This window comes from Mesoplodon densirostris, chromosome 13, assembly GCF_025265405.1.
Source record: "Mesoplodon densirostris isolate mMesDen1 chromosome 13, mMesDen1 primary haplotype, whole genome shotgun sequence".
Classification (NCBI taxonomy): domain Eukaryota; kingdom Metazoa; phylum Chordata; class Mammalia; order Artiodactyla; family Ziphiidae; genus Mesoplodon; species Mesoplodon densirostris.
In genome coordinates, this window is record NC_082673.1 from 66495336 (window position 1) to 66521307 (window position 25972).

At 41.8% G+C, this 25972-nt stretch overlaps 1 pseudogene; it reads left to right on the forward strand.

The window, feature by feature from the left end:
* Positions 1-24049: 24049 nt before the first annotated feature.
* Positions 24050-25620, forward strand: LOC132500878 (importin subunit alpha-1-like; annotated as a pseudogene).
* The last annotated feature ends 352 nt before the right edge of the window (positions 25621-25972 follow it).

The following is a 25972-nucleotide window of genomic DNA, read 5'->3' on the forward strand; positions in this document are numbered from 1 at the left end:
ATGTAGGCTCTAAATCTTTTTAGGGTGAGATAGGTAAGATCTCTTTTTTAAAAAAAATATTATGGTAAAATATACACAACGTAATATTTATCGTTTTAACCATTTGTAAGTGCATAATTCAGTGGCACGAAATACATCTATAGTATGTAACAATCATCACTGCCCTGTACCCATTAAATAAAAACTCCCCCCACCCTCCTCCGTCAGCACCTGTTAAGCTCTATTCTACTTTCTGTCTTTATGAATTTGTCTATTCTAGGTACCTCATGCAAGTGGAATCATACAATAGTTATCCTGCTGTGTCTGGCTTATTTTCACCAAGCATAATATTTTCAAGGTCCCTCTATGTCGTAGCATATATCAAAATTGTATTCCTTTTTTATGGCTGAATAGTATTCTAGTATATGTATATACCACATTTTGTAATCCAGTCATCTGTTGATGAACATTTGGGTTGCTTCCACCTTTTGGCTGTGGTGAATAATGTTGCTATGAACATTTGGTTGTACAGCTATCTGTTTGAGTTCCTGCTTTCATCATTTTGGATTTATACCTAGGAATGGAATTTGTGGGTAAGACCTCTTTTTTTTATTATTAGTTTATTGTTAGTTTCTTCTTTTCACCATTAAGCAAAATTTTTGACACAGAATTAGTCAAAGTCAGTTGTTATTCCCTAATCAGTTTGCTGTAAGTGATATGAATCCACCTGGGTATCTCCATGATCACCCCACTTTCAAATTACAAGTACTTCTGTCATGCTCTTGCCTTGTTAAACACTTGGAAGCAAAATCCATCAAAGAAGAAGATAGTTTCTTGTCATCTTGAGCATAGATCCCATAGATCCTATTCTTTTTTCAACATTCATGACACAGAGAGAATTTTTTACTTCATGAAAAAGATATTCTAGACATTATTTCCATACAATTTTCAGAATTTATTTTGCAAATTACTAGAAATGGCACCTGTCACCAATGAACAGGGATGGAAAATAAGAGCATACCATTTCCCTTGTGGAAATCATTATTCTGGACACAGCACTAATTTACCAACCCTGAAAAAGTCTGTTCTGTTTATAAAGACCTTGACATATCCACAGAATTGAGAATTTTAAGTAAATATCAGAAGCTTGTGTTTGCTGGTCCCTGGGGTAATTGCTTAATACAAGTTCCTCCAGAGATCTTTATCCTCAGAAATCTTATTAAAATGATGACATTATCAAGGTGTTGGAGGATGGGAGAGAAAAAAAAATTAAAGGTGGATTTATAGCGGGAGCTCAGCCTGAGGAACTCATTTTCATAGAGATATTTTGTAATTTCTCCTAATCTCATCCTCATGTCTATCAGAGAGGCAAGAGAGATGTAATGGACATAGTCCTTTGAGACTCATAGTTAATTATCCTAAATAATGGGGTAGATGCTACCTGTTACTGGCAATGGAAGTCAAGTAATCTCAGGGACCTGCGGTGCCCACATCACCTCTTTCACTCCCTGCTGTCAGATACGCTCTGGATTAGCTCTGGTTCTGTAGTTTTGCTCTATTTTGGAGAACAGTGGAATCACAGAATTGAGGGTTTGGAAGGTGTTGGTACTCATGCGTTTGAATTACATCTGCATCTCTGCCAAGTGGACGTCTGGATCCCAAGTGAGTTTTCAAGAGACAGCAGTATGCGGCAGTGGTTCAGGGGGCCCAATTTGGGAAACAGACCAATTTGGATTTGGCTTCAGACTGCCACATATTAGCTGTGTGTCCTTAGATAAGTCACTTAAACATCCTGAACCTCAACTTCTTCATCTGTAGTACATTTTATTTTATTTATTTATTTATTTATTTATTTATTTGCGGTACGCGGGCCTCTCACTGTTGTGGCCTCTCCCGCTGCGGAGCACAGGCTCCGGACGCGCAGGCTCAGCAGCCGTGGCTCATGGGCCTAGCCGCTCGGCGGCATGTGGGATCTTCCCGGACTGGGGCACGAACCCATGTCCCCAGCTTCGGCAGGCGGACTCTCAACCACTGCGCCACCAGGGAAGCCCTGTAGTACATTTTAAGTAACACCTGTGTGATGGTTATGAGAGCAAAATAGAAGGTTTGTGCACTCCTATCATCACTGAATGGCTGCTTTGTCTCTACTCAGTAGTGAGTGTTTTTCATACATGTTACTCTAGTTGGAACCATAAAAGTGTCAGGTGACTATTACCTGTGCCTTGCGTTATCATTCAGGCAGGTTACTTCAAGAGTTTCTTAGCATCATCAGATCTCACCCCTCTCCCACCTTCAAGTCAGTCCCGCAAATATGATTGTGGTAATCACTCTAAAATGGAAGTTTGATCATATTATTTCCTGACTTGTGTCCGTATCACCTTATCGCCATCAGGACTTTGTTTATACTCCTTAGTGTGGTGCTCTAGCGAGGTTTGACTTCTGACAACTTTTAGCCATTTCTCCGGCTCCTCCCATTTATTTGTCCTCAGGTACAATAAAGTATCTGAAGTTTCACACATCCTCTGTTCTATTTCACAACCCTTCCCCTTCTTTTCCAGGATAACATACACTGTGTATGCCTCATGGGCCAGAGTCAAATGTTACTTCTTCTGGAAGCCTTCCTTGATACCTTCACATAATGTCACTGTAAACCTACTTGACTGCAGTGGAAACAAAGCTGCAGTTCTCAGAGAACAAGAATTGTCTTTCATTTTCTGTATAAAAATACTCAACATCTTTCCTGGCCTTTAGGAGTTCTCAACTAATATTTACTGAATTGATGAACAAATGTATGTCAATCCTTTGAAAATAATAAGCATGTCTCCCCAGGCCTCATGCCCTGAACTTTCTCTTCTCCACACTAAACCAGAGACACATATTTAGTTACCCTTATTGATTTACCTCAGTAAACCCAATTGCCCACAGGATAAGTCCTACCTTGGCTTATGACCGAGGTGGTTATTTGAACACATGGCTTTACCTCTCCTTTTCCTCAAAAATCCACTGAAACGATGGTAGAAAAGTATAAAGGGTAACACAGTCTCAGGAGTACAAAGAACTGGAGTAGGGATATCAGCACATCAAGCATTTTAATCAAGCTCTGGGAGACTAAAAATGGGTAGGCTCACACTGCTGGTGTGGAAGAACTCAGCTCAATGTATGTAGGATGGAATTACTGGAAACTGAATCTATTTTTTCATGATAAACCTATCAGACTGAGTGCTGGGAGGAGGGGCAGAAATCATATGACTGACCTGGGTTTCTAAGAACTGGTGACCAGTAGCTCCTGTTAGTTTATCCCCCGCTCTTCCTCCACTACTGCGTGTGTAGTGCTGACATTTGCCACAGATTGAAACCAGGTAGGAACTTTTCAAAGAAACAGAGTACTATTCCTAGGAAGAATAAGGCCTCTCAGATGGGGAGGCTCTCCTTGTCTTGGCATTTGGAGGGTAGGAGGGTTGGGGAGACCTGCCTTCCACTCCCTACCTGCATACCCTAACCTCCCCTCCATAGTGTTTATATCCATATGCTCTTTTACCCACAGGACAGCCAGGTTCTTGCAACAGTTAGCAATCATTCATAACTATGAACAGGTAACCAAAATTTGCCAGCCTTTTGAGGAGATCCAGTAATATGGAAGAGAAGCATCAAGAAGGAAAAAAGAAAAAGACAAATTGGCTTCTAAGGAAACAGATAATTCGTAGTAAGAGAGAAAATTTTAAGTAATTTTGATTTTAAGAGACATCACACCTACAAAACAAGAAGAGAATGTGGGGAACAAACAAAGAGTTTGTAAAAATATAATACTTGAAGGACTGGAATAAGCAGTCAAGGAACTTCCCAGAATGTAGAACAAAAATACAAAGACACTGAAAAATTAAGAGAAAAACTAAAGAAAAAACACAGAGTATTAATACAGGAGAGCCAACATCTGAATAACAATTGTCAAAGGGAAGACAGAAAATGAAAAGATAGAAACAATTCAAGACATCTAAGCAAACAAATAAGAAAACCAAACCAAACCAAAACGAAAATAATCTGCCCAGTACTGATGAGACATCAACGTATTCAAACCGAAGAAGATGGCTGAGTGCTGAGTGTTCTGTGCTTCCTTTACAGCTCTGGCCTCCCTCTGCAGATTCTGCTACAGTCGGTTTATAGTTCTCCAGACACAGTCTGAGTATATGTAGGGCTGGGCCGGGAGTGGGCAGATTACCCAATGGAAATTATTTGTTTAAAAATGTATTTAGGGGGGCTTCCCTGGTGGCGCAGTGGTTGAGAGTCCGCCTGCCGATGCAGGGGACATGGGTTCGTGCCCCGGTCCGGGAGGATCCCACATGCCGCGGAGAGGCTGGGCCCGTGAGCCATGGCCACTGAGCCTGCGCGTCTGGAGCCTGTGCTCCGCAACGGTAGAGGCCACAACAGTGAGAGGCCCGTGTACCGCAAAGAAAAATAAAATAAAATAAATAAAAATGTATTGAAATAATAAAGCTAACAACAATAATAATAATACAGTTTATTGATTACTATGTGATCATCACTGTTCAGCAAACTTTGCGTAGATAATCACAAATGCTCACAGCCACTGTACAAGATAACTGTCATGTCCTCTACTGTATCAGTTTCCTATGGCTGCTATCAAAAATTACCACAAACTTGATGGTTTGAAACAACAGAAATCTATTCCCTCAAAGTTCTAGAGGCCAGATGCCCGAAATCAGTTTCACTGAGCCAAAATCACAGTGTCAGTAGAACTAGCCATACTCCCTCAGGAGGCTCTGAGGGAGAATCCATGCCTTTCCTCTTCTAGCTTCTGGTGGTCGCTGGCATTCATTGACTTGTGGATACGTCATCCAAGCTCTACCTTTGCGGTCACAATGTCTTTTCCTCTTCTGTGTCAAATCTCTCTCGGCCTCCCCCTTATAAGGATATATGTGATTGCATTTAGAGCCCACCTGGATAGTCTTCCCATCTCACAATCCTTAACTTAATCATATCTGCAAAGATTTTGCCATATAAATAACAAACGTTAAGTCCAGGGATTAAGACATGGATCTGTTTGTGGGGGGAGCACTTTTCAGCCCACCATATCACACTTAACAGATATGGAAATGAAAGGATTAAGTTGCCTGAGGACCATAGGCGTTAAGCAGCAGATTTGAACCTGCATCTATGTTATACTGGAGTCTGTCTGTCCCTTCTTCCCTCTCTTTATCCCTAAATAATCAGTAATATCATAGGACATTTGCACTGCTGTATTATTCTGAGTCAAGGTTAATTATAAAACTCCTGGGTTCAGGATTCAAAGGGTAGGCAATACTGAGAGAAATTACTAATGACACAAAACATGCAAGGTTAGTGCAACACTTGCATTGATTTCCTTGATTGTTGAAGCAGGCAGTGAGGCACTGGGGAGGGAAGGCTGATGGAGACACACTGCTCAGGGGGATGGATCAGCATCTCATTACCTTGGCTGCTGCAGACTCAGCTAGTGTGTCAAGGACCTCAGCTAGCAAACTCCCCTTCTACGTAAGGCGGCCTGCAAAAAACCTAACCCAGTGTCTTCCTTTGGAGATGCAGGGAGGTGAGTGCTCAGACTCAGGGGTGGTGTTGCGACCCAGCTTCTATGCCAGAATTTCTACTAGGGGATGAGGACTACAGTAGCAAGGAGTATTTGCTCCAGTGGTTTTTATTGAAATCCACACCACTTTTTAGATTATTTGCTTTTCAGATACAAACACGCTTTCTCCTTTTCAAAAATGTTTCTCAAAGACATCATGTTCAAAACCAAGTTTTATATAAATATATACAATGTGTTTATATTTAACAAAGTGGGTGAAAACACTATCAAAACAGGCTCATTTGAGGGGAGTGCAGAAAGTATCTAGGAAAAAGACTTGAACCACACAAGTCACAACTGTACATAATCAAGCTATAGAAATGCAAACAAAGCATTTCTAGCTCAGAGGTAACCACTGTGACTGGTGAATAATTTCAGTCTTCTTTTTATGCTTTTTAACAGACATATCTAATATATATATTTATTTATTTATTTATTTACGGTACACGGGCCTCTCACTGTTTTGGCCTCTCCCGTTGCGGAGCACAGGCTCCGGATGCGCAGGCTCAGCGGCCATGGCTCACGGGCCTAGCCGCTCCACGGCAATGTGGTATCTTCCCTGACCGGGGCACGAACCCGTGTCCCCTGCATAGGCAGGCGGACTCTCAACCACTGCGCCACCAGGGAAGCCCTAATATATTTATTTTTATTTTCAATAAATGGGATCATATTTTGGCTACTTGCTCTTTAAAGTTAACAATGAACCTTAGAGGTATCTACGGGTCAGAACTTATAAAAAGTTGTATACTATCCCAAAGCTTGGGTATATAATACCATAATTTATTTACTCCTTCATTGGACATTTAAATGTTGCTTTTTTGTTATTATAACAATACTGTAAGGAGCATTATTTTAAATGTAGCTTGAGTGTTTGTGCAACTATAAAGCTAGGAGTGGATTTTTTAAAGGGGCACACTTTTTCTACTACACCAAAAATGGAAAAATTGGCACCAAGTCAGATTTGAATCAAAGGAGGAAGCTCCTCTGAGATCTTAAAAATTTTAAACTCTGCAGCCTCAGTCCATAATGTGAAATAAAGGAGGTCTTCTGGTAGCTGTACTTTATAAAGAGGCTCCTTGAGGGGTGTCTCCCAGAAATACCCTTCCAACCTTTCTTGCATGTGCATTGCTGTCCTTCAAGCTGACTGTGGTACTCTTCATGTTACTGGGATAACTTCATATTTCTGTAGTTTCCTTTCACGATATATCAATTATGGTTTTGCTTGGCCGCATGTAGCGCTCTTGACTGTAGTGGCTTACCCAAATGTGTTCAATTTGCTCGCACAACATGTCCAGAGGACATTGTCCAGGACAGGCAGGACAGCTCCATGACACCACTAGAGACCTGGGCTCCCTCTGTCTTCCTGCTTCATTATCCTTTCATGTCTCTTTCATCCTCATGGCTACAAAATGGCTGCTCTGCCTACTGTCGTGGCATCTGCATCCTAGACTAGAACTGGGGGAAGCTAGGGGCAAAGGACAAGGACAAAAGATGGATTCCAGCAGAGGCTATTGCTTTTTTTTTTTTTTTTCTTTTTGCGGTATGTGGGCCTCTCACTGTTGTGGCCTCTCCCGTTGCGGAGCACAGGCTCCGGATGCGCAGGCCCAGCGGCCATGGCTCACGGGCCCAGCCGCTCCGCGGCATATGGGATCCTCCCAGACCGGGGCACGAACCCGTATCCCCTGCATCGGCAGGCGGACTCTTAACCACTGCGCCACCAGGGAGGCCCGTGGCTATTGCTTTTTAAAGACTTGTCCCAGAAGCCTCAACTCAATGTAAGCAGTGACCTCTGCTTACATCTTATTTTCCAGAACTGGGATACATGGTTGCTCCTAGTTGCAAAGATTCTGGGGATGGTGAGCATGTTTAACAGGGTTCTTTGTGACCAGACTGTGGGTGTGGTTAATGAAGATGGACGGAAGAATGGAGATTGAGTAGAAAGTAGCAGTGTCTGCCATACTTGGCAATTCAGCAGAAAAGGTCTTGAAGAAAACCCTAAAAATGTGGAACATTCAACACTGATTCTGTTACAGACAAAGGGATTAAAATAAATGGTATATATAACACTGTAACGATAACATTGCAAATAAGAAATTACTTATAATTCTACCTTCCTAAAAAAAGTATGACTCTCATTTTTCTATGCCTCATTCTGCTCCCACTGAATATGCAATCATGATTTTTACATACCTTCAATCCAGAATAAATTAAATTTTATATTCTTTGCTTTTTCACTTAATATAGCATAAGTATGTTAATACCTTGCTACCCAATCTTCTAAATATTCATAAAAGAGCTGCAGTGTATTCCACTAGCTTGATACACCATTTATTTCATTAATTAAGTCTACAATGTTAGAAAATTAAATTATTTCCACTTTGAAAAGATAGTGTAGGAAATGTTACAAAGACCATTTTCTGGTGTATTGTTTTTTATTTCTTTAGGGCTCCAACTTTATGGAAACATTTCAATAAGATGAATTACAGGTTGAAGCATATGAACATTTTCATGATTCTTGCAAAAGGATCATGATATTTTTGAAAAACAAAAAGAAAAAGAAAAGAAAAAGAAAGACAAGGTGTCCAGGATTGAATCAGCCCTGCCCTCTTGTGGTAAATCTTAAAATTTCAGGGCAGGCTTTTTCTTTCCCAAGGGCTATTTTAATTTTATTTTTATTTATTTATTTAAAAAATAAATTTATTTATTTATTTATTTTTGGCTGTGTTGGGTCTTCATTGCTGCACGCGGGCTTTCTCTAGTTGCGTCAAGTGGGGGCTACTCTTTGTTGCGGTGCACGGGCTTCTCATTGCAGTGACCTCCTTTTTTGTGGAGCACGGCCTCTAGGCTTGCAGGCCTCAGTAGTTGTGGCTCGCAGGTTCTAGAGCACAGGCTTAGTTGTGGCGCACAGGCTTAGGTGCTCTGCAGCATGTGGGATCTTCCCGGACCAGGGCTCGAACCCGTGTCCCCTGCATTGGATTCTTAAACGCTGTGCTACCAGGGAAGCCCCCAAGGGCTATTTTTAGAATGTTGCAGCAGGTTGCTGTTCTCATCAGCCACTGATCTTTACAAATAGAATGTGTGGACCTCGATATTAGTTGTACAGAGTGAAAGAATAGGAATGGTTTGGACTTGAAGTCCACATCGTTAACAAAGGAATCACCTTACAACAGATCCATATAGGAGTGGGTCAGTTCTTGTTCTGTTTGATTAGTTAATTGGTGATATTGCCCGGGAAGCAATATTCTGAAGGGCTTGGTCCTTAACTGATGATTTAAGGAAGTGATAATATGTGGTTGAGGACTGAGATATATATATATATATATTTGTTTCAGAAGAAACAATAAGGAATGTCTAGCCCAATTATTTTATTTTACAATTGAGGAGACTGAGGATCAGAGCACTTAAGTGGCTTTCCCAACAACAAAACAAACAAAAAACCATTCAGTAAATCACACAGAGCCTATGAGCCAGCCCAGGCTCTTGGAACTTTACTGCATGGCCTTCCCATTAGGTTTCTTCTAAAAGAGTTGTGAGCATCAAATAAGATAACACACAGGAAGGGCCTTGAGAAAAAATCAGTACAGACACGAGGGAGCAGAATTACTAGGTGATATAGCAGAGAGGCAGTGCAGTTGGAACGAAGAAAGCCGTCTTGCATTCAGAACCTCTGGGTCTGGGACTTGGCCCTCTCATGTAGCCTTGGACAAGTCATCCAACTCCCCAGAGTGTCAATTTTTCTCATTTTTAAGCTAGAGATGAAAATAAAATCACAAGTTGTCATCACCTGTGGCCTAAATTAGTTTGCTTAGAATCATTGAAATGGTGGAACTCAAAAGGCTCATAAAAAGTGTCTTGTTCAGTCTACTCAACTGACAGGCTTCGCTTACTGTACATAAAGTGCATGGCACAGTGCCAAAGCACAGCAAAGGCCCCAAGCCATTAAATTGTAATCCTTGCCATTACGTGCCTGTTACCCTGGCCTACATGCTTTACATATACTAACTCTTTCAGTCCTCACAGCTACCCTATGAAGTAGATCCTGTTTTTTTGTTTTGTTTTTTTTTTGCGGTACGCGGGCCTCTCACTGTTGTGGCCTCTCCCGTTACGGAGCACAGGCTCCGGACGCGCAGGCTCAGCGGCCATGGCTCACGGGTCCAGCCACTCCGCGGCATGTGGGATCTTCCCGGACTGGGGCACGAACCCATGTCCCCGGCATCAGCAGGCGGACTCTCAACCACTGCGCCACCAGGGACGCCCCAGATCCTGTTTTTAATCTCATTTTACAGATGAGGAACCTGAGGCCTAGGGACGTTAAGTAACTTGCTGTGGTCACAGAGCTGTAAACAGCAGATCCAGATTTGACTGCAGGCAGCCTGGTTCTCTCCTGAGTGCTTACCGTCTCCTTAAACCACTTTTAAGGACTCAACATTGCTCAGGCTAGAAGCCCATTTTCTGGCTACCACACAACACAGTGTCCTCTCCGTTATGCACTTCTCTATCTTATACTGGAAAACAGAAAACGGTCTCCCCAGATCTTTTTAGACAAGTTACAATGTAACTTCATTGAGAGTCCGTATACTTTCAAAATGAAGTAATTGTTGCAACAGAAAAGTGAATATTTAACTTGCTTTCTACTTAGTCCTAGTAGTGGTGAAAGAGATATGCCAGTAATCTTTTCTTTCTCAGTAGCAGACGAGGACAGTGTAAAGAGGTTCCTTTTTCATTCAAAAGTAAGCTAATACTGGCTGCCTTTTTAGCATAGGGGCTGAGGTTACCTTGATAAACAAGGCCCAGGGGGTCCTTGACCTCAAGATGCTTAGATTGTTAAGGAGGAAGTGAATAGTAATTAATTGACCACAATGTGATAATTGCTGTTTTTTTTTTAAAAAAAAGCATATATGAGAGTACCATGGTGATACATATTAATATGGAGCATTGGATAAGGTTTTCAGAGGAAGTAACATTTCAAGAGGAGGGAATAGCAAAACTGTCCTAGAAGGGACGGTGACCCCATTAGGGAAGTGAAAGAAGATGACTGTGGACAGGGCAGTAGAGGGTAGGAGGGTACAAGGTAAGACGGAGTGTAGGTGATGGACAAGTCATGCAAGCAGCAGTGTGGTATGACTGAAGCGCTTCAAGCTGGTGTGTGTGTGTGTGTGTGTGTGTGTGTGTGTGTGTGTGTGTGTGTGAATCTTGCAACAGTCTGAAGAATGGATTGGAAAGGAACATTTACAATGTAAATGCTATGTAAATAGTTGCCAGCATAAAGCTAATTCGAGTTTTGTGTTTTGGAAGTTTAGAATGTTTTTTTTTTTTTTTTTTTGGATATTTTAAATTTGCAGTTAGCTGAATTCCCAGATGTGGAACACATGGATACAGAGGCCTCACTGGTTGTACAGTGAAATATTCAGCCATGAGAAAGAAGGAAATCCTGTTCTTTGTGACAACTTATATGGATCTTGAGGACATTATGCTAAGTAAAATAAAAAGTCAGACAGAGAAAGACAAATACTGTATGATCTCACCTATGTTTGGAATCTTAAAAAAACAAACGAACTCCTAGAAACAGAGAGTAGAATGGTGATTGCTAGGGGATGAATGGGTAGGGGAAATGGGGAGATGTTGGTCAAATGGTACAAATTATCAGTTATAAGATGATAAAGTTCTGAGAATCTAATATACAGCACGGTGACTATAGTTAACAACACTGCATTACATACTTGAAAGTTACTAAGAGAGTAAATCTTAAGTGTTCTCACCACACACACATAATGATGGTAATTATATCAGGTAATGGAGGTGTTAACTAGCCCTATGGTGCTAATCACTTCACAACATATACATGTACCAAATCATCACATTATACGCCTTAAACTTACACAACGTATGTCAGTTATATCTCAATAAAGTTGGAAAAACCCCAACAAAGTAGATGCTTCTTTGTTTAGCAGAGCCTGCTAATAACTTTCTGGGTCTGCAGAGACAGACCTGGATGGTTGGAGGAGTAAAGTTAAAATGCTACTGTTCTGAATAAAAACCCCAGAGGAATTGGGAGATGTGCACATAAACGGCAGGGTGATGGTGAGGGGGGAGATAGGCATCTAAGCTGAACGGTACTGGAGAGACTGCAGAGGGTCAAGGCCAGTAAAGAATTCCCTATGGAGATGGGCATTTGGGAGACTCCAAAGCCCACTTTAAATTTGAAGCTGGTTTATCTTCTGTGGTGTCTTCTACTCCTAAACTTTCAGAGCTGGTCTGGCCAATTCTACTGCTGGGGATCATTAGTGCTTGGGAGAAGAAAGGAAGGTGGGGTGAAGATGGGGACTGGCATGAGGCTGAATATGGCTCCGGCAGTAGGTAAAGCAGAGGTGTAAGGTGCAGTGAGAGCTGATTCAGGAGTGGATATGAGTCACATATACTAGAGGAAGGGGACCCTTGAAAGATGGGGAGGCAGACATTTGGATAACTTAAGCAATAGCAATAAAATGTTGATAATTATTCTAGTAGAGAAATTGCGAGTTTCTTTGGAAGAGCATAGCAGAACATATAAATTATTCTAGGCCATAGTTTTTCTTGAATAATGTACACTACCTTAAAAAACTTCAGTTTTTAAAAAAATATTTATTTTAAGCTGCAGACTCTTCGTTGTGGTGTGAGGACTTCTCTCTAGTTGTGCTGCATGGGCTCAGTAGTTGCGACGTGTGGGCTCAGTAGTTGTGACATGCGGGCTCAGTTGCCCCGTGGCATGTGGGATCTTAGTTCCCCAACCACGGATCAAACCCGTGTCCCCTGCATTGGAAGACAGATTCTTAACCACTGGACCAACAGGGAAGTCCCAAAACTTCAGTTTGATGAGAGTAAAAAGGCAAAAGCAAATGAAAATACAAGAAATAACATCAAATAGATACACAAACAATTACAGTGGCAAAGAGTTGCTGAGATATTTTGAACAACAAAAGCTAGGTGCTATCTGGGAAAGCTTCAGGAAGTAAGAAGCATGATGTTCTACTAGATGTGGCAGTTTCAGTTTTATTGAAACTTCAAGATTCCTTCCACTTTCCAGTTCTAGTGTTGACCTGAAATAAAGAGGCGGCCAGATATTTCTCCAGCAAAGATGGATTTATTCCAGATCAGCAGAGAATTGCGACCATGAGGAGACACGCAAGTCCCCACGCAGCAAGGAAAGAGGACCCTTTCATAGAGGAGAAAAGGAAGTTGGGAGGGCTGAAGTAAACAGAGTCCATGGCTTTTCATTGGCTGAATCCTCGCCAAGGAAGCAGAGTTTTTCTTCTGTTGATCTTTGCAGTCATCGCGGGGCACGAGAGCTCCCCCTTCTGGTCTCTCGACTCTATTTAATTGAGATTTCTGTTCAGTAATTTTTTTACAGGCTCCACTTGTTTATTGCTTTGTTCGTACTATCTTGTTCACAAAGCCCCAAAGGATGCCCAGGGATAGAGGGAGGTGAGTCTTCCAGGTGCCTCTGCCCCTCCACCTCAAGATTCTTGGAAGAAATAGGATGTAAGCAATGATTTGGGGAACAGCAAGTGGTGTGTGGAAGAGAGGGGGGAACAAAGCATCCTGAGTGGCGGGATAGAGCTGCTTGCAGTCATAGATGAGTCACACAGGAGGAGCAGTAAGCTTGGCTCACCAACCCGCGTGTACTGGGAGGAATATCCAGCTTATGTGCTCTGAGGGTGTACTACGTGCCAGGCTCTGAATGACACAGTTTACATACATTCTCTTATTCCTTCCCCTCAGTCACCCAGGGAGCTGTGCACTATTATTACCCTCTTTTTACAGATGAAGAAATTGAGGCTCAGGGATGACTAATAAAGTTTTCCAAATCACACAGCTGGTAATTTCTAGAGGTTTTAAATCCCCAATCTGGTTCAAATCCAAAGCTCACTCCTGGAGCCCCCAGGCCAGTGAGATAAGCAGCACAGGACAGGGGAACAACTGTGTCTGTAACATCAGCATCTGAAAGGCATGTGTCCGTCTACGGGGCTCACAGTTAATTCTGTCAAGTCCTGTTTGAGGTACAGAAGACTGTGTACATCAAGTCATTCTCATTTAGTAGATTGGAAGGCTGAAGAGCAAAAGGTTCAGCCTCTGATGTAAAGAAAATGAGCAGCCGAGCCCGTATTAGGATTTTGCTCATTTCTGGGGTAGATTCTTTATTTCTGTTACATACTCAGCAGAATTAAGTCTCTGCACACTTAATTGTTTTTGGTCTCAGAAGAAGCTTATCTGTGAATAACAACTTGGAATGCGGCTTGTGAATAATAAAGTGAGAGTTTCATTTTCCATTGCTGTTCAGTTTACATAGACATCAAGGGAGCAAGGATTTCAGATTAATTATGATAGAGCACATTAAATAACACAGGTCAGTGGTTGCATTACTTATGTGGAAACACTTTCATTGGATCCTTTCAAAAGTAGGTTTTAAACAATATCCTCAAGGATTTACCTCCAGACTAAAAAAAAATGCATTTAATAATGCTATTTGAAGGGATTTTTTTTCATTATCCTTCAGTAATAGCCACATTAGAGGCTTTCTCTGATGGCTCAACATTTGAGTATATCTCATACCCACAAGCCTAGTGCATTAAAATCTGAATCTAGCACTGCAAGTCTTGTGCTAGAAGTTTGGGACTGATTGACGCTGCTCTTAAGATCATATTTTAATTGTTGTGGCTGAGAACATTGCCACTGCTTTCAAAATCTCCAGGAACTTGTTTCTTTTCTCATCCAGGTTTTCTAGAACTCTCCCTGAACTTCATTACATCTGCCAACATGTACACAGGAGTGCTCAACTCATCTATAGAGGCTAATCACTTTTATCCCTAGTAAGCATATCTTACATTCCTTCTACAACTAGCACATGAAAAAAACCTTCTGACTTTATGATAAAATAATGAAGAAAAATATTAAATCTATTACCAGGTGAATGAATATAACTAGTTAAAAATGAATTTTCTCTTTCATTGCTCGGCCTCTGCTAGTTTAGAATTCCACCATTTGGAGTAGTTTAATATTTGAGAAGGAAAAGTCGTGTTTTATAAATACATACATACAGACAGACAGACATACAGATTAACAGGAGAAAAACAAATTTAATTTTGTATAAGCAAGAGTCCAAAAGATATGACTCAAGGGCAAGTTGGGCAATTGAGGCTTATATGCCTTCCTGAGCTAAGGAATGGGAAAGGGCCTGGGACTTCACAGGGGAGGAGGGTAATTCACAGATGATAGGAAGAACAGATGGTTGGTAATTAGAAGTTTACCCTGCTATACAAATAGGTCTTTTGGAAAAAAAATTTACCTCTGGTAATAGCTCTTTTTCTGGTCTAGGCTTCCTGTCTAAAGGTCTTTTAGGTAGTTAAGGGAGACGAAAAAGTTTTTCCTGAGTCTGCCGGGTCTTGACTGCCTTCAGCTCAAAATAACCCAGATGCCAAAGTGACATATTTTGGGGTCGTCTATTCTGCTCCCCTTCAATTGCTATCACTTAAAATGGACGTTTTGTATCTTACCTCATATCCCCCAGCCAAGATTTAGATTTGTAAGGAAAGAATGTTGCTTACCATTCCAGTTCTACAAAGATCAAGTCGTTAGCTACTGCAATTGCTGATCTACAAGTACACCCTGAAAGGAATTCAGGATGAAGTATTCTGTGTACTGGATATATGAGCCCCTAGATGGTTAAAATTTATATCTAAGGAAGAATTTCAAAGACCCCAGATTCTTGCATCTTGCCGTACCTAGAAAAGCACTAAAGGACTTCCCTTGTGGCGCCGTGGTTAAGAATCGGCCTTTCAATGCAGGGGACACGGGTCCGATCCCTGGTCTGGGAAGATCCAACATGCCGTGGAGCAATTAAACCCGTGCGCCACAACTACTGAGCCTGCACTCTCCAAGCCCATGAGCCACAGTTACTGAGCTCATGCGCCACAACTACTGAAGCCCAAGTGCTCTAGGGCCCAAGTGCTGCAACTACTGAAGCCTATGCGCCTAGAGCCCATGCTCCGCAACAAGAGAAGCCACCGCAATGAGAAGCCTGTGCACCGCAATGAAGAGTAGCCCCCGCTCGACACAACTAGAGAAAGCCCATGCACAGCAACAAAGGCTCAACACAGCCAAAAATAAATTTAAAAAAAGAAAAAGCACTAAAATCATTGACTGGGATATCTGATCTTCGTGAGTAGCAATAACCTTTCACTGAGATCTTGACTGCATGTTCTCCCTAGCCAGAATTCACATATATATGTACTGGCTTCTCCTCTACCACTTCAGAGAAGTTCCTAGGAGCTATCTGACAGGCTGTCTCCTGGGCTACAGTCCTCACTAAGACACCGAATAAAACCCAGCTCATAGCTCTTACATGGTGCATTTTTTAAAAAAGTAGACTGTTTGTAGGAAAAAGAACAATAGTTTTAGAAACATTTTGATTATTTAGGTGTCATTTTTCTAGGTTTTATATTAATCAGACAGATTTTCTAGATTCTTGACTTTTTCTCCTTTCATGTTGTCTGTTTTATTTCATTTTTGCTTTGCAAGCTAAAATACTTGGTTTAAAACTCTCACAAAAGTAGGCAATTACTGCAATGGAGTACGATAACAATTCATTAAAACTCTTGATCAGTTTAGGTCTTTCCTCAAGCTTCCTCAGCCTTATCTCCCACATCTTTTAAAGGAATTTTATACCTAAAATATTCCTTTTTCTTTTTCTGTGTTTGAATAAGTGTTCTGACCAGCCGTGTGACCTTGGGCAAGACACTAAGGCAATTTTTCCTCATCTATAAAATAACATAGTTTGCTATCTTTGAGGCTTGAATGAGGAAGTGTATGTGAAGTTCTCCGTGAGCTGTGAAGTCTTATAGGAACACCTATGAAGTATTAATAACCTTCCTGTCCTGCTTTCTAATGTACTGAATATATACATTTACGTCTTCCAATTTCGATGTCCACAACCTAATATCTCAGATAGGCTTCCATTAGTCAGTATTGCTGAGAGAGCTCTCTAAAATGGAGCTGGGAGGCCATTGAGGAAGTGTGACTTGTGCACATCTCAGCTGGATGGAATCTGAACTTTGACCTCGTATTGTCTTAACACAGTCATCCAGGCAGATGCCCAATATTCCAGAAACTCAAGGTACTTATTGGACCCCTTAATCCTAAATAACTCATGACAGCTTATCCCTTAAGAACAAATATTTCCTTTCTCGCATCAGAGTCAATCATTCTTGCCAGAAACTTTAACAGCCTTGTGGATTTGCCTTTATATAAACCCCTGACTCTTTCCCTTCCCCAGCACTCGTTTGATTTTACCTGAATCTCTGTCTCTCAAATTGCAATTCCTAAAACTCCAAATAAATTCTTTTCTTATCTGCAGTCTTCTGGGTTTCTTGGCTGACAAAGCCTAGGTCAAACACTCCCCCAACCCGATTCTCTTTTTAAAAATATGCCTTGGGCTTCTCTGTTGCAGCCTGTCACTTTCCAGCTCTGTGCTCATCATCCACGTGGGAATGGTTTATCCCTTTTCAAAACTCTCTTCCAGAAAGTGAGTTGGTCATGCTTGCAGCTCATTACTTCTCAGATTGGCTTTCCTTGTGTTTTTTCCCCCTTAAAAAATGGAGAAACAGTGCTTCTGGTACCGTGTTTGCAAAGATCAGGCCCCTCACTGCAGGTATCCAACTCTTATAAAACTTTTATCTCACAGCCCTTCAGCCATTTCTGCAATGTACTACTATCTTCACAGAGCTACTGCAAACCTCCAACAGAGCAGCTGAGTCTGCACATGTGAATTTGCAGCAGAACCTCCTACAATGGCCTGATGACCACTGATATGGTGAAGGGGAGGAAAATATGCCACCCCGAAACATGCCTCTATGGCATATGGATTGTTTTGAGTTGGTTATTTTTAAGAAACAGCAGACACAGGTGAAGCTCGGAAAACTGAGTAGAAGTTATCTTTTGTAAGAGACATTTACATTTCTAAGGGAAATGTCCATTTTAAGAATGTCTTCCTCTTTCTACCAGGAAGAGAGTGGGATTCTAAATCTCCAGAAACTCTTATCAAAGGAGAAGGCAACAATGTAAATCTGTATAACAAGTTTACCCTTGTTTGCTGTGCTTTTCCTAGTAACCTCCCATAACTACCCCCAACCCCAAGGTCTTCTTTTGTCTTTAGCTGAAGGTGGTATTTAAGGTAGTAGCTTGGGCCATTTTGGGGAGTTATTCAGTTTTCCTGAGTAGCTCCCATGTGTACAGGAGGTACACATGTTATTAAACTTCTGTTAGTTTTTCTTTTGTTAATCTGTCTTTTATTATGGGGGTGTGTGTGTGTCTCAGCCAAGAACCTCTAAGGGTAGAGGACAATTATTTTTCCTCCCCTGCAATGGAAAAGTCTTGTCTCTGAGAAAACAATTTTGAAGCAAGTTCATTAAAAAGAAAACGAAAAAAATTTAAAAGTAGAGACTATATCATGTTACAATCGAGGTACTCTGTCCATCAAGCCTAAAAAAGGCAAGGGATGTTTTTGATTATTGAATCCATGCCTAGAGACTATAGTTCTATTTTATTAGAATATTTTCCCTTGGGCTTAATAATATCTTGCAAGGAATGGAGTTATATTGGGTCATTCAATATTTAGAAAAAGGAACTTGTTGAAATGCTAGAATTCCAGGATGTAAGTTTTCTGGGAACTTGTCCAATGTTGGGACACTGGGTAAGTGAGATCATGGAACTTCTTAGAATTTGTTTAATCTTTGGAGCCTTGGCTCTGTATTGAAATGCTGTGGACATTAACAGATGCGGACCATTCACAATCATGTCTAGACCAGAGGAAGGGATGGAACTTGTTACAGAGGTCTGGTGAATGACTCATCACATCTTTATTTCAAGCGTTCTATTGTTGGGACTTCCTTGGTGGCACAGTGGTTAAGAATCCGCCTGCCAAAGCAGGGGACATGGGTTCGAGCCCTGGTCCGGGAAGATCCCACATGCTGTGGAGCAACTAAGCCCGTGCACCTCCACTACTGAGCCTGTGTTCTAGAGCCCACGTGCCACAACTACTGAGCCGAGCACCTAGAGCCTATGCTCTGCAACAAGAGAAGCCACCACAGTGAGAAGCCCGTGCACTGCAACGAAGAGTAGCCCCCGCTCGCCACAACTAGAGAAAGTCCACGCACAGCAATGAAGACCCAATGCAGCCAAAAATAAATGAATAAATTTATTTTTTTTAAAGTTCTATTGTTTTTTGATTTCAGAGATCTGACTTAAGCATTACTACATGACAACCACTAGATGGCAGGAGTGAACAACATAAAAAAGTACAACCTGGCTTCTAACAGGGAAAACTTTTCTCTACCTCTCCTCCCCTTTTTATAATCTCTTGCCTTCCCTCATTCCTCTACTTTTCTTCTCTCTCTCTTATTGTATTTGTATTTCTACTTATAATTTTAAATAACTGATTCTCAAGAATCACATAACTGATTCTAAAGAATCAGATCTGAAAAACAGGCTGTTCCATGTACTTATAATTTGAATACTAAAGCACAAATTATTTTTTCTAATTCAAGAGGTCTTATATAACTACTTTCTACTTGAGCTGAGGATAAAGCTTCAGAGGTTTTTGAGGCTCAGAAATCCTCCTGTTTCTGTCCCAACTGGCAGTCTCACACTGGCAGGCAGAGGGGGTGGCTGTGTGCAGACAAACGGGGCTGAAGGAAGAGAAGGGAGGGGCCCTAAGGCCTCTGGAGCTTTGTGTAAACCCATAAGCCGTATTACTTCTCTGTGATACTATGAAAAGAGTAGTTTGATAATGATCAAAGTGCTGTGCTGAAGCTGTTCCTAAACACACACACACACACACACACACACAGATACACACAGACACACACACCAGACACACAGACACACACACACAGACATGGACACACAGACACACACACGGACACAGACACACACACGGACACACACACACAGATACACACAGACACAACACCAGACAGACACAGACACACAGACACGGACACATGGACACACAGACACACGGACGCACACACAGATACACACAGACACACACAGACACGGACACACACACACAGATACACACAGACACAACACCAGACACACACAGACACAGACACGGACCCATGGACACACAGACACACGGACACACAGATACACACAGACAGACACGGACACACACACACAAGACACGGACACACACACATGGACACAGACACACACACAGACACAGACACACACATACAGACACACACACACTCCTCAAACCCAAAAAACACCACAACTTGGCCATAGGCAGCACTTGAGAAATGAGCTATCGTTTTACTAATCCTTTCAATGGAGGAAAATTCACTGGTTTGAATTAACAGCCATGCAATTGAGCCCCATGTTTGAGAGATGTGATTTAGGCTCTCTGTTCTCTCTCTTTCTTGGAGTCATTGTTCCCTGCTCAATAAATCTTCCTTTCATTTTAAAATTTATTTTTCTATTCTCAATGGCTTCTCCTTTTGAAGACTAGTGTTCTGATTTCTTAAGGGCAGAATTTGAATTTTGTCCCCCAATCCCTCAATCACTCAAAGACAGGCTTCAGAGAGCTTCTTGGAGGTTAGCGATACCTCTTGGGGTGCTCCTTGACTATGACTAGTAATCCAGGGGTTTTGCAAGGTCTAGCTGTTGTATTTTTTCAGACTCTGGGAATTAAGGAATTGAGGAAGACCTAACCCTTCCTCCCTCTCTCTGTCCTTTGTCCTTCTCTCTGTCTCTGCCTCTCTCTCTTCCTCTCTCTCTCTCTGTCTCTCACATACACACACACACAATACTCACAAACATACAAATGAGAGAAGGAAACACACATTCTAGTTTAAAATTAAACCTGGCCAAAACAAATGGGATTATGAAAATCCCTTTTGAGACTGTTGATTCACTTTTCTCCTGTTGCAGAAGTTAAATACCAGGACTTGATAAAAGATTAAGAGAGAGGAATAGTCTACAAAGTGAGGTATTTTCTGGGATCATTGGAATTTACATTTATATCCAATTTACATTGGATAAGAGCTACATAAGCTCCAACAAAACTCAGAGAATTCAGGGTATAATTGTTCATTCCAACTGTTCTTTGTCCGAATTGCAAAGCAGCACCTGCACAATTAATATGATCATTTTAACTAAGTGGACTGGTCAACACTGTGATACTGTCACTTATCAGGATAGGTTCTTAGCCAAGGTGCTTAACACTCTGAGCTACAGTTTTCTCATTTGTAGAACAAAGTTGATAATGTCTACCCCATGGTGTTGTTCTGAGGGTGAAGTGAGAAAACATGTGTAAAATGTCTGGCATTGTGCCTGTTCATAGTAGTGCTTAATGAATAGAAGTTATTAATTTTGGAGAAGGGATGGAGGAGGAGTAGAAGGCGGACAGTGGAGTTAAACAGACCTCGGTTTAGATCCTCTACTTTGTGTCCTACAGACCGAAGATCTTGGGCCAGCTACTCAATTCTCACCTGCAAAACGGTAATAATGCCACATTGTTTCCTGGGTTACTGTGCCTGCCATGTGGTAATAAGTCTACAAACGGTAACTAGTATTATTGATGTTACCTGTTCGTTCCTTAAAATATTTATTGAAACCAAACCATGTTATCTGTTTAGGACTGCATTGAGTGGCAAGAGAGGCTATACAAAAGAATCACGTGATGGTGTTTGCTTTCAAGAGGCTGGCAGCTTTGCTGAGGGGTAAAAACAAGTGAAAACCTGGTCACTTAGTGTAACAGTGTGAAATAGTCAACTGTCCGTAAAAAGTGATATGGTGCATAATCAAGTCTGGTAGATTGCAGAAACAGGAGCGAATGTTGGGGGTCACCATTGTTGAGGAGGACCTATAGTAAAATTCTGGAGGGTTTTGAAGGATGAGTAGGATTTGCAGATGTGGGGACTGAAATGGACAAATATAAAGTGTGTCAGCTATATGTAAATTGGGTAACCAACAAGGACCTACTGTATAGCACAGGGAACTCTGCTCAATATTCTCTAACAACCTAAATGGGAAAAGAATTTGAAAAAGAGTAGATACATGTGTATGTGTAACTGAATCACTTGGCTGTATACCTGAAACTAACACAACATTGTTAATCAACTATACTCCAATATAAAATAAAAAGTTTAAGAAAAAGAAAAATAAATAAATAAAGTATGTCAGATAAGGACACGTGCTATGGAGAAAAATAACAGGGAAGGATCAGAGAGAGTGCTGGATGGGTTACCATTTTAAATAGGGTGGAAGGCAAGGCTTCACTGAGAAGTCCTCAGGAGAAGTTGCCAACTGAGCAAAGAAGATGAGGGAGTGAGCCAGGTGGATATCAGGGGAGAGAGAATTCCAGGCTGAGGAAACTCCAGGTACAGAGTTCCTGAAACAGAAGCACGCTTGGAATGTTGGAGAAATAACACGGAGGTCTGTGTGGCCACAGTAGAGACAGCAGTGGGGAAAGGAGAAGGAGAAGGGGATGGAGAAGCAATATTTTGGGGTGGATGGTAGAGGAGAGTGGGAAGTCACGTAGGGCACTGTGTTCCATTTTAAAGACTTTGGCTTCACTCTGAGTGAGGAGGGAAATCACTGAAGGATTTGAGCACAGGAATGGCAAGACCTGACTTCTGTTCACAAAGGATCGTTCTCACTGCTGTTTTGCACAATGGGCTATAGAAAGCCAAGGGTGGAAGCAGAGAAATCATTCAGGAGAAATTTGCAACAACACAGGTGAGAGTTGATGGTGTCTTGAATCAAAATATCAGAAGTGAGAAGAGTTTGGATTCTGAAATTCTGGATATATTTAGAACTACCAGGAATCACACATAAACAATGATCTCATGAGGTACTTTTGAGATAGTTAACCTTCAAACCCTTCGCTTTAGATTTATTACATTTTAGAGGTGATGAGAGACATTGTAGGGTTGGTTGTTCTTGGTTTTTGATTGTTTTTTTACATGGTAGGTTTTAAAATTCTTTCTGTCCTTTACCTCTGTAGCACTGTTCTGGTTTGATCCCTATCTTTCACCCTGCATTTTGTCTCCTTCGCTCTATGTCCTTCCCTCATCTTTTCATCCATCCATCCATCCATCCATCCATCCATTAATCCCTTTACTCTTTGGGAACCCGTGATGTACCAAGTTTCAGAACTAGTGCTTGTGATTGAGAGATGAATATAGCTAATAAAAAACTCATAGTCTAATAACGGGGACAGGCAGGTAAACAAGAAAAAGTGAAACAGTTTGACAGGAGCTATGTTAGAGAGATTAAAGACAAAGTGTGGGGCTTCCCTGGTGGCGCAGTGGTTGAGAGTCCGCCTGCCGATGCAGGGGACACGGGTTTGTGCCCTGGTCCGGGAAGATCCCACATGCCGCGGAGCGGCTGGGCCCGTGAGCCATGGCCGCTTAGCCTGCGCGTCCGGAGCCTGTGCTCCACAACGGGAGAGGCCACAGCAGTGAGAGGCCCGCGTACCACAAAAAACAACAACAACAACAACAAAAAAACCCCACTAACATACTGTATGATTCCATTTATATGAAATATCCAGTATAGGGAAATGCAGAGAGACAGAAAGAAAGAGTGAAAGTGGTTGCCAGAGGCAGGCGAGGAGGGGAACTGGAAAGTGACTATTTAAATTGGTACAGAATCTCCTTCGGGGTGATGAAAATTTTTAAAAATTTTTATTTTATATTGGAGTATAGTTGATTTACAATGTTGTGTGATGATGAAAATATTTTGAAATGATAGCAGTGATGGTTTCATGCCATTGTGAATATACTAAATGCTACCAAATTATACTTTGAAATGGCTAATTCTGTGTTATGTGAATTTCATCTCAAAAATATATTGGCACAATAACACAAGATTTAAATGAAGTATTCAAAAGTAATGTGCTGTCAAGAATGCAGATTGGGACAGTTCTAATTTTCGCATATGTCTAGAGAGAAATGTCAGGCAATTTGATCTTACTATGTAAAGGCCATGCCCTCTTTACATCACTTCCTCCCCAACACTTGATTTTGCCTTGCCTCTCAACGACCCACTGTCTGTCTCCCTCAGGGCACAGTTCTTTCGTCTCCCTCAGGGCACAGTTCTTTCCCGATGATTGCTTGTCGTGGATAAAATCACCTAGACCAGTGATTCTATAACTTTAGTGTGCATCAGAATCATCAGTCATGTTTGTTAAAACATAGAATGCTGGGCTCAACTCCCCAGACTTTCTGGTACAGTAAGTTTGCGATGGAGAAGAGTATTTACATTTCTAAGAAGTTACCAGTTGACACCATCCTTGGGCTGACCGTGGTGGATGTTTTGAGGGCAACCGACCCACAGCCTGTGCACCCCATACCACCTCCTGTGGAAGCTTAAGCTGTCTGTGTAGCTTTCTCCCTTTGTCTCATAACCATGTCCACCAATGAGAATGCTAATTCGTCAGCTGCCTGCCTTAACAGATTCAAGAACAAAGGGAAAGGCAGTACAGAAATGAGGCAGCACCAAATAGAAGTTATTAATGTGGAGCTGAGGAAAGCTAAGAAGGATGACCAGATGCTGAAAGGAGAAATGTCAGCTCCTTTCCTGATGACGCTACTTCTCCACGCAGGAAAACCGCAACAACCTGGGCACTGTGGATTGGTCTGTTGATAACACTGTCAAAGGCATAAATAGCAAAAATTTGGAAAGCCAGCTCCAAGCTACTCAAGCTGCTAGGAAAGTGCTTTCTAGGAAAAAACAGCGCCCCACAGACAACATAAGCTGGGCTGGTTTGATTCCAAAATTTGTGTCCTTCTTGGGCAGAACTGATTGTAGTCCCATTCAGTTTGAATCTGCTTGGGCCCTCAGTAACATTGCTTCCGAGACATCAGAACAGACCAAGGTTGTGGTAGATGGAGGTGCTATCCCAGCATTCGTTTCTCTGTTGGCATCTCCCCACACTCACATCGGTAAACAAGGCTATATGGGCCCTAGGAAACATTGCAGGTGATGGTTCAGTTTTCCAAGACCCGGTTATCAAGTATGGTGCAGTTGACCCGCTGTTGGCACTTCTGGCGGTTCCTGATATGTCATCTTTAGGATGTGGTTACTTACATAATCTTACCTGGACACTTCAAATCTTTGTTGCAGCAAGAATCCTGCACCCCCCTTAGATGCTGTTGAGCAAATTCTTCCTCCTTTAGGTCGTCTCCTGCATCACGATGATCCAGAAGTATTAGCTGATATCTGCTGGGCTATTTCCTACCTTACTGATGGTCCAAATGAACCGATTGAAATGGTTGTGAAAACTGAGGTTGTACCCAAACTTGTGAAGCTTTTAGGAGCTACTGAATTGCCAATCGTGACTCCTGCACAAAGAGCCATAGGGAATATTGTCAATGAGACAGATGAACAGACTCAGGTTGTAATAGATGCAGGAACGCTGCTAACAAACTAATATTCAGAAGGAAGCTACGTGGACAATGTCAAACATCAAGGCTGGCCGCAAGACCAGATACAAGTTGTAAATCATGGGTTAGTCCCATTCCTTGTTGGCATTCCCTCTAAGGCAGACTTTAAGACACAAAAGGAAGTTGTATGGGCTGTGACCAACTATACACATGGTGGAACAGTTGAGCAGATTATATACCTTGTTCGTTGTGGCATAATAGAGCCGTTGATGAATCTCCTAACTGTGAAAGATACCAAAATTATTCTTGTTATTCTGGATGCCTTTTCAAATATCTTTCAGGCTGCTGAGAAACTAGGCAAAACTGAGAAACTTATATATAGTGATTGAAGAATGTGGAGGTTTGGACAAAATTTAAGCTCTACAAAACCATTAAAATGAGTCTGTGTACAAAGCTTCATTAAACCTGATTGAGAAGTATTTCTCTGTGGAGGAAGAGGAAGATCAAAATGTTGTGCCAGAAACCACCTCTGAAGACTATACATTCCAAGTTCAGGATGGCACTGATGGGACCTTCAACTTTTAGATTGTACATCTGAGGCATAAAGTTGTTTGTTGTGTACTACGTTTTGTATAAGTTTGTCTTACTGTTTCTCTACTAAGAACTCTTTTTTGTGTGTGTGGTACGCGGGCCTCTCACTGTTGTGGCCTCTTCCGTTGCGGAGCACAGGCTCCGGACGCGCAGGCTCAGCGGCCATGGCTCACGGGCCCAGCCGCTCCACGGCATGTGGGATCCTCCCGGACCGGGGCACGGACCTGCGTCCCCTGCATCGGCAGGCGGACTCTCAACAACTGTGCCACCAGGGAAGCCCTCAACTTCTTTTTTTTAAGATTACATATATAAGCGAGATCATGCAATATTTGTCTCGATTATTTAATTTAGCATA